Genomic DNA, 6,267 nt, shown 5'->3' with positions numbered 1-6,267 from the left:
CATATAAAAGAACCCTTCGGAGTTAATAGTAATGGTCTACTGGCAGTCCGCTTTTGCTCCGTTTATTTGAAAGTAGCAAAACTATAGAGAACATTTGTAGATTCTCAGAATAAAGACGAACAGCCGGAAAAAACGAATATCGAACCAACTGCATCACACGTGCGGAAACATTAACAGTTCAAAAAATGGTTCAAATGACTCTCAGCATTATGGGACTTAACTTCTGAGGTCATCAGTCCCCTAGAACTTAGAACTACTTAAACCTAACTAACCTAAGGACATCACACACATCCATGCCCGAGGCAGGATTCGAACCTGCGACCGTAGCGGTCGCGCAGTTCCAGACTGCCACCCACTCGTTACTCGCGCACGCTTTGGCGAATGTCTGTAAGGTACAATACATATGTAGAATTGTGGACAGTTGGGAATGTGAGTCTCACGGGAAGTGTGCAAGGGATAAGTCCCTGCAGTCGCGCTGTTCATCTGTGTCCTCGGTGGCTCAGATGGATAGAGCGTCTGCCATGTAAGCAGGAGATCCCGGGTTCGAGTCCCGGTCGGGGCACACATTTTCCGCTGTCCACATGTATATCAACAACACCTGTCTGCAGCTGAGGTTGTCAGTTAGTCATCTTTTATTCCAGGGAATAGCTGCACGGTCATCAACAGTAACTGTTCTTTCGAGAACAAGTTACTGTCTTCATATAAATAATAATAATAATCGTCCGGCAGGGCGATGGCATCTCCCCACTACTTTACAACATCGTTTTAGACAAATTCATCAAAGAATGGGCTCAATAACTGAAAAAATATAAGCATCGCAGATAACGTGTCAGCACTCCAGCCATCAACTGCCTACTCAGTTGGTGGTTGGAGTGCTGACACATTATCTGTAAATCCAGTAATGCTGGAAACTGATGGGTTATGCATGGGGATCGTATCAACCTGTACCGCACCAAAACAGCCTGAAGATGACGCAATGAAGCGCCGAAACTGGTAGCGACAAAATAAAATCATAAGGACGGCTGGAGGTGTTTTTATTTTTTGCCACGTGTGTAGTGATGGTCTGAGGTGCCACTTCCTTTCATGGCAGGACCTTTTTGATTGTAATCCGTGGCACCTTCGCAGCAGAGCGGCGCATGCACGATATTCTACGTCCCGTTGTGTTGCCCGTCATGGCGAGCCATCCTGAACATACATTTCAGCGAGATAATGTCCGCAGCACACGGCGCGAGTTCCTGCTGTTTCTTTTCGTGCTTGCTGTATCCTACCTTGGTCATTAAGGTCACCGGGACTCCCCTCAACAGAGTATGTTTGGGGTATTACTGACAGGGCCCTCCAACTTCTTCGAGATTTTGACGCTCTAACTCGCCAATTGGACAGAATTTGGCACGGTATCCTTCAGGAGGACATCCAAAAACTCTGTCAATCATTGCCAAGCCGAACAACTGCTTGCATAAGGATCAGAATTAATGACTTGCTTGATTTGTGAAGCTCTCTGTCTTGAATAAATAATCTAGTTTTTCTATTTGTTTGTACGCTTACACCACATGTACCAATTTCCGCCCCATTGGGACAATTCCTTCGTGGTGCATCCCTCTTTTTTTAAAAATTATATATACATACCGGAAACATTCAAAATCTTGGGTGCTGACCGAGCGAGGTGGCCCAGTGTTTAGCACACACGACTTACATTCGGGAGGACGACGTTTCAAACATGCGTCCAGCCATCCTGGTTTATATATGAAGACAGTAACTGTTCTCGAAAGAACAGATACCATTGATGGCCGTGCAGCTTCTCTAGAATAAAATATAGTTAACTGAAACCCTCAGTTGCCGACAGGTGTTGTTAATGTATCTCGATAGGGACAGCTGAAAATGTGAGCCCCGACCGAGACTCGAAACCAGGATCTCCTGCTTACATGGCAGGCGCTGTATCCATCAGAGCCACCAGGCACACAGATGAATAGCGCGACAGCAGAGACTTATCACTTGCACGCTTCCCGTGTGACCCGCACTCCCAACTGTCCAAAATCTACATACGTAATATACCTAATAGATATTTGCCCACCACTCATTAGTCGCGCACACTGTCACCATCGAGGTATATCAACAACACCTGTCGGCAGCTGATGGTTCCAGTTAATTGTCATTTACGCTAGAGAAGCTGCACGGTCATCAATGGTATCTGTTCTTTCGAGAACAGTTGCTATCTTTATATACGAGGCCTGTTCAGAAAGTAAGCTCCGATTGATTGCCAAATTGAAACCACAGTGAACATCAGAAATGTTTTACTTCTAACAATTAGCTACACCTTTCAGCTACTTCTCTACGTAGTCGCCGTTCTGACTTAGACTTTTGTCATAGCGTTGTACCAACTTTTCAATAGCCTCATCATAGAAGGCAGCCGCCAGTGCTTTCCGCCAATTCTCCACGCTGGCCTACACCTCGTTGTCTGTGTCAAAATGTTGTCTTCAAAGACAGCGGTTCATGTGACCAGAGATGAAACTCAGGGGGAGACAATTGCGGACTGTATTGTGGGTAATCTAACATTTCCATTTGAAAACGATGCAGGAGCATCTTCATTGCCCCTGCAGAATGCGGCTGAGAATTGTCTTGAAGAAGAAACAGCACGACAGTTATGTAATGTTAGCTGCATAGCTTCAGGCGAAATTTCTCACCAGGCCCTCGTACTTGGCGGCAGACACTATTTTCTAGACATCTTTACGCACTCACTGCGAGCTCAGAAATGAGAAGAGCGACGTGATGCTAACTGGGGTTATACTAGAGACACTACCCAACACATCTGTGCAAAGCTTTATCGGATTTTCATAGTCGTTTCCATTTCGCGACCGATCGGAGCTTACTTTCTGAACGCCCCTCGTATATAGCTAAAGGCTACCCAGTCATTGACCTTCGTCTGTGCGAATGCGCACAGGTTGTCCGAACTCTTACAGGAATCGTCCCCTTAGTGTGCGCGAGTAATGAGTGGATGGGCAAATATCTATTAGGTACATTACGTACGTAGATTGTGGAAAGTTGGGAATGTGGGTCTCACGGGAAACGTGCAAGAGATAAGTCCCTGCAGTCGCGCTATTCATCTGCGTCCTTGGTGGCTCAGATGGATGGAGCGTCTGCCATGTAATCAAGAGATCCCGGGTTCGAGGCGCGGTCGGGGCACACATATTCAGCAGTCCCCATCAAGGTATATCAACAACACCCGTCGGCAGCTGAAGGTTTCAGTTAATTATCATTCATCCTGATTTAGGGTTTCCACGATTTCCTTACATCGTTTCAGGCTAATTCCAGGATGGTTCCTTTGAAAGGGCATGGGCGATTTCCCTCTCCATCCTTGCCTAATCGGAGTTTGTGCTTCGTCTCTAATGACATCGTTGTCGAGGGAACGTTAGACACTAATCTACTCCTCAGATGCTGAACGTCTACGAGTTGCAAAATGCCGAGTGCATAACTGTCTGGGTCCAGTCTAAACGGCATATCTGCCACTACTCTCTAGCACGACCGCCTCGCACCTTCCGGTAGTGCAACTCCAGTGTTCTGTGCTCTGCCCATGGCCTGTCCACACCAGGTCCCAACTATGCTGCCGCCATACATCCGCACCACGTCATGTCTCTGACCACGCGATTCAATTGGGTTTTTTCACAACAACAAAAACTGTCATACCTGAAAGAAGGTAACAGTGACAAATAAAAATTTCAAGACTGTCTCGTTGCTTATTCTACATTAAGAGTCGTACACCAATCCTTTGCGATCATTTCAGAAGAACGAGGCGTCAGTTTTTCCTGCGTGTCAATTATTCGAAAACTCTTAATCTAGTTCCCTGCCGTTATGTAGACAGGAGTGACACCACCAGCAGTCGACCAGTGGTGTAAACGCCCAGATAACCCCTACGTCGGGTTGAAACCGGTTGGCAGTATAATAATAATAAATGCGATTAAGACTGTTTTTGAATAATTGATTAATGATACTGATAGCTGCTTCATTTCCACAACCATGTTGTCCAAAAATTTCCTGTGTGTGACAAACTTCCATCGGTTTCGTTTTGTTTCCTGTGAACGTGAACCTGCTATCCTGAAAGAGGAGGAGGAGCGGCGGGGGAGGCTTAATCCGTTTAACTCCACATCAGAGCGCCTCTGTTATTTGCTGGGGCGCCACAGCTGAAAGTTGTGCGTCGCCAGATAAAAACCTGCTGTTTGACGCGCCCTCACGGCGTGAGAGCGGCTATTCCTCAAAACACGCCCGATCGTCCGGGGAAGATTTATTGCCGCTACGGACGCTAAACGCACAGCGGACGCAGCGCTGTCTTGTGTTAGGGAGATTATCCGAGCCGACAAATTTCCAAAAGCAGACTTTTTCCGTCCGGTAATTACGGGGGCGTCGAAAATGCTTGGCGTTCGCAGAAAGGGAAAAACGATGCCTGTGAGGGAGAAGGGAGGGGGGGGGGGGGAGGATGAGAGGCAAAAAGACAGAAATCAATTAACGTTTGTCCGGACGTCAGAAGTAAATATAACACACCGACAATTGATGTGGGGGCCGACGCTTTTCATTTTTGTACGGAGAACGGGTAGAGGAGAGGAGAGGAGAGACGGGGAGGTAAGGGGAAGGGGAGAATTATGCATTCCGAAGGCGGTCTGGCGGCGCTCGGCAGGTGGTCATTACGGAATTAATTCCGACAGCGCGGCCCGGGATAGCGATCGACCGGTGGGGCACCGTATTAAAGTCGAATTTGAATGGCATTAGCTGGCAGGTTCTCTCGCTCTGTTCTGTTACCTCCTCCTCGTCGTCGTCGTCCTTCCCCACTTTCGGTTCGCCTCGCCTGATATGCCCTGCTGTCCGGTCACTGCGTTCGCACGTCAAACACTTGCGCACAGTTTTGCAGCTAGGCGGGCTGGGATGATTGTAGTGCATGCTAATGGCCTGGGCGTCGCTCAGTGCCGCAACCTCTGCTATCAGCGGGGACGCTCTGAAGATGCGATTGTGACCGTTTGCTTAAGTGGCTCATGAGCTAATTACGATAGCGGGGCGGTTTGGAACTAGGGAAAAGTGGGTGCTACGGTGCATTGTATACTACGGCAATACAGTGAAGAGCCAAAGAAAGTGGTACACCTGCCGTGCAGTTCTCGGCGCTACAGTCTGGAACCGAGCGACTGCTACGGTCGCAGGTTCGAATCCTGCCTCGGGCATGGATGTGTGTGATGTCCTTAGGTTGGTTAGGTGTAATTAGTTCTAAGTTCTAGGGGACTGATGACCTCAGCAGTTATGTCGCATAGTACTCAGAGCCAAAGTGGTACACCTGCCCAATATCGTGAGCGGCACCCGCGAGCACGCAGATGTGCCGCAACACGACGTGGCATGGACTCGCCTAATGTCTGAAGTACTGCTGGAGGGAACTGACACCATGAATACTGCAAAGCTGTCCATAAATCCGTAAGAGCACGAGCAGCACGTTCAAGCCATCAAGGCTCAATACTGTTAATGTCTAGGGAGTTTTGTGGCGAGTGGAACTGTTTAAACTGAGAAGGGTGTTCCTGGAGTAGCTCTGAAGCACTTCTTGAGGTCTGTGATGTCGCGCTGTCCTTCTAGAACACTGGTGCACACCAGAAGATCCTGAGGAAGGTCCCAGTAGAGGGGTCGAAACGTCGATCATTTTGGAAGAAACATGACGCGGCCTAATAACCCAGAAGATTTTAACTTAAGTGACAAGGGCCACGAAAGCCTGCAGACTTACATGTTGTACATCATTTGTTTCGCAGTTCCACTCGGTTACAGCCAAAGTAACTGCTCGAGCATGCAGTACGGCCTCTTCCAGTTCGCGAGTGGCCTCCTTGGAGTATCACAGTCACGCCTGCTGACGGTGAAGGAACCTTTTCTCGAAGCCGTCGCGTAATTGTGGTCTAAAGGGTCTGCGATGGAGTCGGATGTTGTGGAGAACGAACTGGATAAAGGTGACAAGTAGCTCTGCCATTACCGTTGAGTTTCGCCATACAGAAGGATCTTGTCGGTGTATTATGCTAACGTGTACTCAACCATGTTGTTCTAACACTCACAGACACCTGAATAAGGCTCGAACCAGGTCAGATATATAGGACAGACGTCAAATGACATAAGCCGATCCCCCGCAAGCACGCACCCTCCATCTTGGCAACCCTGTTGCATACCTACCTAGCAGTCCGCCCCCGGTAGCTGAGTGGTCGACGCAACAGAATGTCAATCCTAAGGCCCCGGGTTCGATTCCCGGCTGGGTCGGAGATT

The 6,267-nt window shown here is 48.4% G+C and overlaps 1 non-coding gene across 1 annotated transcript; it reads left to right on the top strand.

The window, feature by feature from the left end:
- The first annotated feature begins 488 nt into the window (after nt 1–488).
- Trnat-ugu (transfer RNA threonine (anticodon UGU)) lies at nt 489–562 on the top strand. The gene has a single exon. It is a non-coding gene; the product is annotated as a tRNA-Thr (tRNA).
- The last annotated feature ends 5,705 nt before the right edge of the window (nt 563–6,267 follow it).

The sequence above is a fragment of the Schistocerca serialis genome, chromosome 12 (genome assembly GCF_023864345.2).
Source record: "Schistocerca serialis cubense isolate TAMUIC-IGC-003099 chromosome 12, iqSchSeri2.2, whole genome shotgun sequence".
In the NCBI taxonomy this organism is placed as follows: Eukaryota; Metazoa; Arthropoda; class Insecta; order Orthoptera; family Acrididae; genus Schistocerca; species Schistocerca serialis.
This window is presented reverse-complemented; position numbering and strand designations above follow the sequence as displayed.